The sequence below is a fragment of the Pholis gunnellus genome, assembly GCF_910591455.1.
Source record: "Pholis gunnellus genome assembly, chromosome: 2".
Classification (NCBI taxonomy): Eukaryota; Metazoa; Chordata; class Actinopteri; order Perciformes; family Pholidae; genus Pholis; species Pholis gunnellus.
Genome location: NC_136536.1, coordinates 9,165,559 through 9,178,810, shown reverse-complemented (window position 1 = coordinate 9,178,810; position 13,252 = coordinate 9,165,559). Strand labels below are relative to the sequence as shown.

General features: G+C 42.1%; 1 protein-coding gene across 2 annotated transcripts in view; it reads left to right on the top strand.

Annotated features, from left to right (window-relative positions):
- acap3a (ArfGAP with coiled-coil, ankyrin repeat and PH domains 3a) overlaps positions 1-13,252 on the top strand; it is a gene marked incomplete at its 5' end in the record, with an annotated part of 61,561 nt that overhangs the window by 13,504 nt on the left and 34,805 nt on the right. The window lies entirely within an intron of this gene.

The window sequence follows — 13,252 nt, the reverse complement described above, 5'->3', positions numbered from 1 at the left end:
ATTTGAGAAGTTGAAAGTGGCAAACAATTGGTATTTATTAAACTAACCTCTAAAATTCTTCAGCATTATTTAAGAAAATTCAATTTATCCAAACAGGGATAGACAACATTTATTAAAATCAATAAAAAATATATATAATTAAATAAATATATAAAATAGATGCAAGATATATCAGGCTTTAGATACTCAGGCAACACTTTGATTTTGGTCTTTGCATGAGATATGTTGACAATAAGAAAAATATAGAATATCATCCGCCTTATCCTTTAAAACGTGGCATTAAATTAAACTTTCAGGTAATGCTGCATACAATGTTTTATAACTCATTTTATCACTGCGTACAATTTGCTTGATATTGTCAATTTAGGCTCCTCAGGCCTCCAACCACACAGTTACTAATCACCCACTGATTCCTAGATGAGCCTTAGTCTCTTCCCCTCTCGCTGTCGGACCGATACCCAGGATGTACCACCAAACAAATCCCTCAGCAACGAACAATACAGTGATAATCTAAACAGCTCAAAATGCTCTGAAAAGATGCTTGTTATAAAGGCAGCAGGGGAAGATACACAGTTTTCAGTTGTGCGTGGGAGGTGTTGCTTTTAGACACTTTGGCGCTTTCATATGACTGTCTTCAGTATTGAGATGTATCCAGCTGCCTGACTACAGAAAGAAAGGCGATATTGTGCAGAAGACGTCTGTTCCACAGCTGACCCGTACTCAAAGCTTTGAAATATTAGTGGAAAGGCTGAGACACGAAAGAAAACCGTCACGGTTCCAACTTCGACGTAGCAGGAGAAACTTCCTGCCACATTACTGGTTTCTAATTGTGTAGTTAAAGCATGTGCAATTCTGCTTTAACATTCAGCTAATAACTCCGACTTTACTTGGGTCATGTACCCTCAAATCAATCCGTCTGAGCAGATGCTAAAATTAGATAATCCAGATGTTTTGCCATTTGTCTGCTGCACTAAATCCCAGAGCCAGACGAGTTATAAATGGAAATAATTCTCCTTTTAGACATTTGAAAAAAGTCTCAGTGGATGACTTCAGTGGCAAAGAGCCTTTCATCATGTTGTAGCTCACGTTGAGATGTGTATTTGTGGTTAAAAGTAATGAATGATATTTCTATAGTATATGAAGCCATACTATTAAATATTATATCATTAGTTTAGTATTAGTCTTGCATTAATGTAAAAGCAGGATTTTTCATTATGAATTTATATTAATATTAAGTGACACCTTCACAATGTTTGTTTTGTCCAACCAACCAAACCTCGAAATAGTTAAAATAACTAATAGAAAAAGCAGCAAATCTTCACATCTGGAACCATGAAACGTTTTTGAATGAAACATTACACAAGAAGGTTGCTTATTCATTTCCTATCACCCTATTAATGTTAATCGTTTCAGCTGTACTTGTATATACTGTTGGGTAGTTTTAATATATCAGCCATTTGTGTGTTTTGTGTGCAAACAATTTTTCCCTCTGAAATGTAGAGGAGTAGATGTATAAAGGGGCATGAGAAGAAAATGTTCAAGAAGAGTACAAATACCTCAAATGTGTACTCGAGTGCAGTACAACAAGAACTGTCTGTATGTTGCTTTGGTGGATCTGAATGTGAACTGGCTGGGTTTAAAAAGAGCGGGAAAGACAACTTCAGCTGTTGCTCTTGGTCAGCAGCAGCCTCCCTCTCCCTCTCTCTCTCTCTCTCTCTCTCTCTCTCTCCCACTCTCTCTCTCTCTTTGACACGTTATTCTGAAGCAAAAGGGGTGAGACATGCTCAGGTTTGTCTCTGTTGGCATGCAAACCCACTTCTCTGAGCTGCCTGAGCCTGGAGTTTGGTCAGAGTTTGGTCAGTGCTGAGGGCAGCTGCTCGCTCCCCAGGGGTCGGGTCACTCGCAGGGTTACTGCGGGGTCAGGAGTCAGGGTTTGGCAGCCAGTATCCATTGTAGGTTTGCACGAGGGAGTGAAGTGTGAAAGAGCTGCTTGTACATTTACTTTTGGCGAGGAATATTGTCCAGAGGTTTATGTCATCTGAATATCTTTGAATATTGTTTTTTTAGCCATGCTCACGTTCAGTCCGCTTCAGTCCAGACTGAAATATCTCGACAACTTTTGGATGGATTGTCATGAAATTTTGTACAGATATTTGTGGTCCCCAGAGGATGAATCCCCCTGACTCTGATTTGTCCTCTAGTGTCACCATAAGGTTGGCTTTTATGTTGTTGTTTTTTAAAATCATCTACTACGGAAGGGATTGCCATACAGTTTTGTACAGATATTATTGTTCCCTTCAGGATGATGATGATGCTTTATTTTCCCAATACTTTGGTTTATGACAAAATATCTGCAAAATAAATCAAATTTCCATCGGGCTCAGCTGTCTCTAGCGCTAAACTGGCAAATGTTAGCATGCTAACATGCTAAACTAAGATGGTGCTAGCATTGTCATTGTGAGCATGTTAGCATTTAGTTTAAAACACCACTCTACCTACAGTAAGTTACAGTCTCACAGAGCTGCTAGCTTGGCTGGAGACTCTTAGTCTTGTTCTGTGACATTAACTGAAAGAAATAGTCCAATATTTTTGGAAATACACTTTCAATAAGAAGATCGATACCACTCTCATGTCTGTACGGTAAATATGAAGCCACAGCCAACAGGTGGTTAGCTTAGCAACAAGTGGTGAGCTTTAGAGGTGCTGGTTGGCGGGATTTTGTTACTTTCTGAAAGAGAAAGCTGTTTCCCCCTGTTTACAGTCTTTATGCTAAGCTAAGCTAAGCTAAACGGCCACTGGCTGTAGCCTTATATTGAATGGACGGGTATGAGAGTAGCATCAATCCACTCATCTAGAGGCCTTTAAACATCAGGGTTGTACGAATAAACAACACCAAAATGCTAAATATTCATCTGTGAATATTACATGTCCAGGGCTTTTTATGTGAAAAGTAAGACCAGAAGAAGTGGAATAGGTCTGCGCTACCTTTGTCATGGTTAAAAGGAGTAATAAAGTGTGCTGTCTTGGTTCGGACTGTGGCTTCTCCTTGTTGTTGTTTCATGAATGTAGCGGTCAACCCGTTCCACGCGGCTTCATGGGTTGATGCCTTTTATTCGCTGTGCAAAAGCTCAGAAAAATCAACCTTGCTCCGAAAATGCTCCGTATAATATTCAAGTTCTGTGTGAAGGTTCTCATGACAAAAACAGCAGTTCGAAAGAATATATTGACATGCCAATTAATCGCATGAAAAGAAAATCCCCTGGGTGTGTTAAGGCCTTAACTCTCAGCAAGAAAGCAAGTACGTTTATTTCCGAAACTACCGTATTATTTTAATTATAAGGGCAGTTTTTTTGCAGGAGCAAACTTGGCTGTATAGTTCTCGTTTTGATTTGTATGTTCCAGCAGAAGAATGTCTCTCTGTTCCCGTTCTCTACATGTGTGAAGATTCATCTGCTCATATTAAAACGGGAATGTTATCCCCAACTCAGAGGGCTGTCTGCCTGCTTGGCTGCTTTTACTGCCTGTGAGACCATTGGTCGTTGGACAGCGCCAGAACGAATGTCTCTTGCCAAGGGAATCTGAAAATATGCACGTTGTTCACGGTCCAACGGGACACTTAACGGCCCGATCCAGCGATTGTGATTATATGTGAAAGTTTCCTTTATGGACTTAGATAAGCAACAAAAAGTGTGACAGTTTGAAAACACGGATGTGTTCTTGTCCTCTCTTATTTTCATACAGGCGGTCCTTTCTTAAAGGGGCTTTCCACCAATTTTCATGCAAAAATCCGTTTACTCATCACGAGGAGTGCTCAGCTTGTGAAAACAGTTGAATGTCTCCTGAGGTTTTGCAGAGGACTTTGTAAAGTCTGAGAACTTGGCGGCTGGAGGAGATGTGTCCACTAATGGTAGTCCAATGAGAAATGTTGTTGAGTTGCATTATGGGAAATGTAGGATTCAGGGTTTTTTGTATCGTTTTAGTGACTAAAACTGTATTAGTTTTTGCCATTTGTGATGAGCTCCCCTTTCTTATAAGAGTCTGTATAATTTGAAATCAATCACTTTTAAACTTTTATAGATGTAACGGAATCATAATGATCAACAACTGACATAACTTCTATCCTCTGCCACGCAATGAGAGTTCACAGCCCCTTTGAGTACATAAATATAAAACCTGGAAAAGAACATTTTTATTATTTGTCAATACGTCAGACCAATCTGGCCCTTTTTATTAAATATAGGATATTGTCGAGTCCTTGGGTCTTGTCTGACCACAGCTACATAAAAACAGTCAGTAAAAACAGCATTAAATTATATATTTTTCCTTTTTTTACAGTTTCTTTTGTTGACTTTTTAATTATTTTTGCTTTTCCTGGGCAGTTAAAGTGTCTTGTGAAAATTAAAGTGTCATGGTCATATATAAAGCTATTCAACACTGGCAATAATCAACCTTTTGTTATTGGTGTTGGCCTTCAGAAATTCATTTAGCTTAGTGAAGCCTTTATTTTAAAAGCTTGAAATATGTTTGGCTTCTGTCTGCGGCTTCGTCGGGTAACACAAACACCAAATGTGTTTTTGACTGTTTTTTTTTGGTGTTTCTGGGCTGCTTCCTGAGGAGACGCGTCAAGCTCTCGGGCTGCTCTCTCCGTCAAGATTTATGTGCTGTGGTCTGCGGCGGCAGAGAAGCACCGCACAGCCAAGCAATGTAGGAGGGAGTGTTGGCAGGGGTGTGGCCGAGGAAGAAGAGGAGGAGGAGGAGGAGGAAGCAGACAGGCAAAAGTTCACCCACAGCAGGCAGACTGGTTATCTAAGGTGGAGCGCTCAACAGCCGTCAGACTAGATCTTCTTCAATTAGAAAAAACATCAGGGTTGTTGATTTTGGAGAGGTCTTGTGCAGTCAGGAGAGAAGCATACGTATTGTCAGCCAGACTCAAGTTCCCCTTTTTCCTCCTCTTTCAATCTCATAATTTTCCCTCCTGTTCTTTCCATTCCAGACGACTCTCTGGATGAGAGATTTTCTCAGGTTACAGTATGTTCAGCTGTGGATACTGTACGTTTCTGACATTCTATCCAAAGTTCAGGCCCTGGGGAAATCCTAACGGAGAGGACACGACAGCCTGAGGTGTATGATTCCAAAAATAAAGATTCATGCTTTCAGGTTCGGTGGACCGACACCTTGTTGACTTCAGCCTGTCATTGTGAAAAATGAGACTTTGGAGCTCCACTCTGGCTGCTTAGAGGCAGGATGGGTACACTTTCCTCACTTGGTGTAACAGCTGCATCCGTCTTCTCCCCATGAGATGATGAGGAAAGGATAGTAGATGATATTGATAGATGACAGTCCTGCATCCAACGCCAGTGATGAAGGTGCCCTGTATCACAAAGCATGTTTACTTCTGGCTCTCTTTGGGTTAACATTGGTGAAATTGGAAGACCATCTGGCTCAGTTAACTCTTTGTTTGCCTATTTGGCTCATTCATGTAAAACAGGGAGAGTTGTTAACTACATGTAGCGTCAATAGAACCGTGAGTGCAGCATAGTGTTGAATTAAATGTGATACTCGCTGAGAAATGTTATTTGCAGCAGTAAGAATTGGTTTGCAGCAAAGTGAAATACAAACAATAACATGACTTAATAGAATAAGAGGCTATAGAAATATTAAGAATTACATCCACATCTTAAAAGGAAAGCTTTAAATGGTAAATATACATTGGCCATTTTCCCCATTTTCAGAAGTATTACGTGAGTATTTGTGGAGAGGAAAATAAGAGAAACAAAGCCTGATGAGGTCTATCTGAATTTATAATTTCTTGGGAGGTAATTAACTATGTGTGGATTTGTTTTTTCTAATATAAATAATGAGTTATTCTCCACTGCAGTGATGGAATAAAAGCACGATACATGCATGTAGAAAACCTGAATTAATCCCAAAGAAATCTGGCTAACTGTCTAATCTAGTTGTGTGACACAAGTCCCAAATCCGATGCAACATTATAGTAAGACAATTAAAATCCCAATCTACAGGAGAAGTCTGCTGCTCTAAACTGAGTTTACAGTGGAGACTGAACAAGTGATTCTATATGAAATATGGGGCATGCATATATATTATGACACCGTCTCTAATCCGATTTGCATTTCAGACGCTTTTCAGCACAAACAAAAACAAAACTGTGCAGAATTAGGTTAATAGAGTTAATTTTAACCCTCCTGCATAACTCTATTTTGAATGCCTTGCAGTAGATCCACTATGTCTGAGTCTCATTCTCGTGAACATGTCATCTCAGAACCGCCTGGAGGGAATTTCTTCAAATTTGGCACAAATCCATGCTGGACTGAAGGATGAAATGATTAGAATGTGTTGTAGTCAAAGGTCACTGTGACCTCACAAAACTCGTTTTTGGGCCATAACTAAGAATTCATATGCTAATTAAAGCAATTTTATAAAGTGGTGACATTTGAGACAGACATGGACATAAACTGCAACTTGGCTGAGGCATGCTACCGTGAGGCATGAAGTTTTCATGCAGACATAGCGGTACAAGAGTTTCTGTCTTTGTTAGTGATTCACAAGGCTTTTCATTGCTGTGACAGAGGGTCGCCTACACGTGCGTCCTGCTAAAATAGACCACGTTTTTTTTAGGGGCTTCTCCACGAGAACAAGCTCCGTCAGATGGCAGTTGGGCGCGTTAACTGTTGGTTCAGTTGCTGACAGCCTTCAGAGCAGTGAGGGGTTCGGCTTTCATCTTGGCAAATTTAGACGACAGGACATCGGACACACGCTCTCAGAGAATGAGTGAAGTAAATCATGTTTTATTTGTGTCTGTCCGACAAAACAAGTCGGTTTAAGGCTCAATGGGCTCTGGTTACTTGTGACGGGTATTTTTCTGCCTATTTTCTTAAATTCTACAGACTAAATGATTGATTGATGATCGATTCATTGTTTAATATAGAAAATGTCCGAATGTAGTGAAAAATGCCCTTTATTGAGAAACTAACACATCTCTTGTTTTGTCTGGCACAGATTTGGAAGATCTTTAATGATATTAAAATACATTATTATTTTATTCATCTATTAGTCCACTGACAGAAAATTCAACAGCTGTTTTAATAATTGGTTAATCATTTAAGTTAAAAGTTCTTTGTCTTCTGTAATGGTATATTTAATATAGTTTTAGTTTTAGTCAAAACAAGCAATTTTAAGACATCTTTTTACTATTTTGTGACATTTTATAGAATTGAGGAATTGAGGAGCAGGAAGCAAATCCTGTTAATAGAATGACTTGAAATGATCACTTATTGACATTGCAATCAATTCATTTTCTGTAGATTGATTTATTTCAGCACTAATGTGAAACCGTGTGACCCCAAAAGGTTGGAAGGTCCCGTCCTCTCTTGAACTCAACACCAGACGGTTTCTTCTCACACTTGGCAGAGATCACACACTCGAGGCCCCCGTGAGGAAATGGTCTGCTTCGGAGTGTTGGTGGTCTCAGTATTAAGTGCACTGAATGAGTGGGTGGGCTGGGAGGCATCGTCTGCGGATGAATGTTGCTGGAGAAACGGGGCTTGGTCAATGGCTGCCACTCAGCTGTTTTGGCTACACACACATGTTTGGCACAGTAGGTCATCCTGAGGGGGGGGATGGGGAGCTGAGCACTGTCCTCCACTTGTAGAAGAGCAACAAGGCGTTAATATACTGACAGCACATGAGACGTACATGTTAGCCCCCTGATGGATAGCACCCATCCAGTACATGCAGCTAAATCGATATGGCCTAATGCTACGGCCTCCAGCATGTTGTAATAGAAGCATAAATTAGTCATTATTGCTGCAGGAGATGTGTCACTTCTGTGAGGCCATTAGTGCAGATGTGCGTTGTTGAAGAGGGTTTGAAGTTAACGCAGCGACAACAGCGCACTACAGACTGGTGCAGAAATGTGAGCGGTGTTTACAGTGCGGCCCCCGAGCTCTCGGCTCTTTCAGAACAGAAAGCAGGCTGGTTTTAAGTCTGAAGGAACACATCTAAGCTTTCAAGCGGAGATAAAAGCCTGGGCTTATGAAACAATAGACAGGGCTTTGAGCACATGTTGGGGAGAGTATTACGGGAGACATTTGAACTCCCTCTGCACCTTAAATGCATGAGGATTGGGTTACGACAGATTATGGGGCGGTATAATTTCTTAAATTATTCGGATGATGATGTGAATGTGGCGCCAACTGGATGAGTGCAAACGTTTCTTTGGAGGTCATAATGAGCTATTGTCGCAGTAACTGAGTGTTCGCTAAGCAGTTTACCAGGCACAGGTAGACAAACGCAGACTTCTGAGTTCTTGCCAGCAACTATTAATTTAACATTTTATCAGTTATAGCTAGCTTGCTAATTAAGTGTCATGAGTTACTGTCTGTTGTGTTAATGTACTGTACTGGTACTGTTATTGTCTTTATTGTGTTTCCAGCTAACTCGTATCAATAAGAGAATCCTGTAACAGGCGTTTTAATCATGCATGTCTTCAGGCCTACATACATGGTATCAAATGTCTCAGGCGAAAAGTTACCATCCTCACCAGCTAATGATCAATGTAGGAGACGTGGAAATAAAAAGCCATTTACCGGCTTAGCTTGTTCATCTTTCCAAAGAGTCTTTTTTTTTCAAGTTATTGTTACAAGAGGTGAGGCTTTGAGGATGAACACCAACCAGTGTATTTGGTAAATGTGATGCTGCGGTCTTGGATAATGTTGGTTGCGGTTGCTGGAGTGTAAACGTCCCCAATTTTGTCTCTTAGTTTTGGTTTTGTAAAAGCTTAAAAAAAGTATTGTTCTAAATATTACTGAATCCAAAGCTTGAGAGGCTTGCTGGGCCTAGTTAAGGTTAAGTGGTTGGGGAGGTAAGATATTTATGAGTGTGACTCTAAAAATGTACTGGGGTAGGATTTCTAGGCATTGCATAGCCAGGGGTGCCTCCTCGACCCTGCATTCGTTCATGTAGTGGCCTGGAGGAAGAGGAGGAGGAGGAGGAGGAGGAGGAGGAGGAGAGCTGGGCAGTGCAAGGGAGCATCAGGAGCCAGGCAGCTAAGAATAACTCGAGCTGCTGTTCAATGTAGCTGAAGGGGAATACGCTCATCCCAACCCCCTCCAGTCAGCCATCCATCTCTGCAATCCAGCCTCAATTAGGACACTAAAGCAATCAATATTGCAACAAAAATGCTGCCATCTCTCCAGACAGGAAGTGGCTTTCTCACAATGGGGCCCTCAGACAGACGAGGCCCCCCCCCCCCCCCCATTCCCCCAGTCTCCAACCTCTTGGTTCCCCCTCCTCCACTCCCCTCTGTAGCCTCCTGAACTCTCCACACTGATGAAACCTTCTGTGGCAGGTTTTTGAATTAAGATTAAAGATGATGAAGAGCAAACAGCAGATTGATACCAAACAGTCTGCTGATTGCTGAGGATCACTTGAAGCTAGCCTGTAGTCTGCTCTACAGCTGTTCTCATTTGTATGCTGGCAGAGAGAGACGAGAGTAAGCTGACATCGTTGCATCACTCATTGGCTAATTCGCTCTCCCCAGCGGGAACGCCGGCTGTAGGTTTACTCGGTGTGCCCCAGCTGGCGGTTTGGTTTGGGGGCGGCCACGGCTGAATCTTAGGGGTCACTACCTGGACCCAGTGTTGGCTCCCTCCTCAGCATCCCACCTGCTCGTTCTCTCTCCAGACCACTAGGCCGCTCTGCCGAGATTCACCCTCTAAAACACAACCCTCCGGGGCTTCCTGGCCCACCTGCATCCCTCTCAGCCATCCAGCTCACACACAGCTGCCAAGCCACAAATACTGTACTTTGAGGTACTGATATAAAAGAGGAAGTATTTCCATTTCATGCTACTTTAGACTTGTACTCCGCAACTATTGGGAAAAAATATTTTCCTGATATAAAAAATATTTTACATCTTTTACTCCACTTAAATGTATTTGACAGCTTTCGTTACTGGTTACTTGATAGATTCATATTTTACATATACAAAATATAATGAGCTTTAGAAAATATGATTTTTTGAAAAATAAACAAAAAAAAGAACTTTTCCTTTTAAAGTACATTTTGATGATGTACATGACTTGGGTTACATTTTCACGGCAGGAATCTTGCCTGTAATTGAGTATTTTTACAGAGTGCTATTGCTACTCTTAGCAATAGGATCGGTATAGTTTTTCCTGCCACTGCTTACTGGAATAATAGAAACATCTTGTCTGAGACGATGTTGGCAGAACCTCTGAAAGTCACAGTTCACACCAGCATGGACGAAATGTTATTTTATTTAAACATATCAAAATACTTTAACCTTAAGCATCATGTGAAACTAGTTAAGACGTGCGGTGGTTCGTGAATTGAAGTAAACGGCCCGTCAGACGTTCCTCTGGACGCACCGTCAGCATGTAGAAACCACCAAAGGTGCAGCTTCCTCAGCACAATCCCAGCGTTAATGATGTTTTTAACGCCGCTGCTTAACTGCACCGATAAATGATTCCATCTTAATTCTGCACACAAGCAGTGGCATGTAACCTCAATCTGCCTTGACATAAAAGTACATAAAAGTATTGAGTTGTTGCTTTAGTGCTGTTGAATAGTCTCCTGATGAGGTTTTAATGGTGCGAGGATGGTCATCTCTTGTCACGGTAGCCGCGCTGTGAGTGAGGTTATTGTCTACTTAGCTTCCCTGCTCCCCCCGTGGTGTGAATAAGGGTCAACTCACAAGCACATCGGGGACCTCTCCGGCCCACTTAGGAGATGGTTGCTGTGGCTACGGGCCCGGGGGAAACCGTGTGCATCCATTATGGTAGGCATGTGCAGCGAGACAGGTCAGTGGGGGGGGGGGGGACACATCTGGAACAGTTAGCTGGCCTGTCGCTGCGTTGAGCCACTTGTTCAGTTGCATTCATGAGCAACGCAGAGTAGATCCCGTTGCCTGCGGAAGGCAACCTGCATCTTATTAAAGGACCCTTCTCACCGCCCTCTGGAAAGCGCTACAGGTCCATCAAAGTGTGCACAACAAGACTAATGAACAGTGTCACCCCAAGCAAGACAATTAATTAAAATAGGCTTTGGAAAAGCCTGTTTTCTCACCCTGTTCAACTTTTGTATCGTCCCATAAAAGGATATTGTGAATCCAATAGTCCATAAAAACCTTGAATAACCATTTAATAAAGCATGTCTGATATTTATAACACAGTGGTATGAATTGAGAGCAGGAAGAGCTGGGCGTTAAAATGTACAAAGCCACAATTGTAGTCCATGAAATAAATATTTGAATAGCAGGTTTTTACAAAAGATGGAAGAAACCTTCGTCATGTCAAAAGCGCTGCAAACATCGCTGCGTCTGCTTTTGGCAAATGTAAGTAGGTCATTCACAAACTGTTGGGTATCTGTAGACACTTGAATATAAAATATTAAAATAACATTGTAAGATCAGCGTGGCTGCTGCTGAAAGGCGTGAGGAGCACGAGCCTCCTGAAAGGCGAGAGCTTGCTAAGCTCCGCATTATCACATAAAAAGGTCCGTTTCAAAAATGACATCAGCAATGAAAACAGCTTTGCTCACTGCAACATTATCCCTGGGTGTGGTTGGCTGAAGGCTGTCCAGCAGGAGATCAGTTGAGGTTACAACAACACACGTCCACATGTGGAATAATATGATATTGATTATTTTAGTAATGTATGTTTCCATTTTGCACGAGTTGGAGCTTTTGACAGATATTTCCTCTCCGGAGTATCCCCCCCCCCCCCCATCCCCCTCTCTTCACTTCCTCAGATCCTTCTAAAATGAGATGGTGAGAGTAGAAGCTGCGGGGGTGGAGGGGAGTATGGGAGCACGTGCCATCCCCCGTCCCCTGAGCTCTCTGCAGCCTCGGCCAAGCAGGCTAATCCACCCAAGGCCAGCGAGAAAGAGATGACAGAGATACAAGTTTTATATCCTGCCAGCTGTGGCCGATATATGCCACAGATACTCTCATCACAGACCTGCTGTGTGTGTGTGTGTGTGTGTTGTGCTGTGATTCGTTTTTTTTCATTGATATCTAATGGGAAACTAGTCTTAATTAAGCAAAACGTATTTTAGCCACCTAAAAGTAAGATCCTCCTAAAAAGATCAATATCACTTTGAGGAGTACCTCATACAACTTCAAAACACCCAAACTATCCCTGCTGCCAGTATATGTCTTCAAAAGCGCTTGTCAGATGTTAATGTTGTCTTTGTTGATGACCTACTTTTCAAGAGGAAACAAAGACTAAATCCTAATAAAAAGTAACCATTGAAAACGAGAACTGTGACGAATATGTATCATGTCTGTCAACGGACAAAAAACAAAGAATAATGTAAAAGATGGACGAATGGACAAAAATGTAGACCAAACTAGCTGACATTTTCTAATTAGCACTAAATATGTACATCTGAGGCAGATGGGAAGTCACTAGATTTGCATGTCATAAACCAAACTCGGAGGATCTCCAAAGTGATTACAGTTTATCCAGTTATGTACCAAATCCCATGGCAATCCATCCAACAGATGGATGTCAACCTTTTTGGTATGAAAAGTCAGAGGATCACCAAATTCATTAAGATGCATCCTCTGGGGCACATGAATGTCTGTTGTTGTGGATATTTAGGTGTGGGCCAAAGTGGTGGACTGTCCGTATATTTGGTTGAGGTATGCAGAGCTGTGACTTTATGACTAATGTTGATTATCATCACCATTTATACTCCTGCGATGCCCCACTGTGCAGCAGGAAGCAGATACTAGCAGGATGAGCAGCAGGTTATCAAGGCGATATAGATCTGGTCATTATACGCGCTTATTGATACCAGCCTGTGGAGACGCTGGGGAGTGGTGCATTTAGGGGCCACGTCATGCAGCTGTGAGCCTCCGGGTGTAAATCACACCTCTCTCTGTGGTGCGGTTGGGTGTGGTATTAGCGGCGGTGGTGTTGACAGTGAAAGTCCGTGAATTGGGGTTCGGGATGTGCCAGACAGCCATGTTCGCTCTCACGTGTCGAGACCTCGTCTGTCACTTTGTTTTGACAGAGCTGAACTGCTCCCAGGACGGCGTCTCGCTCACTTAAAGCTCCCCCAAACTCTCGCCTGTTGCTGCTCGAACATGGCTGGGTTTGGCTCCGTGCAGAATCTCCATCTGTCATTCACAGATTTATGGAGCGACTTCATGCTTCCTGAGAACGTGGGAAATCACACGCAGATTGTTCAACGGCTGTTTTCC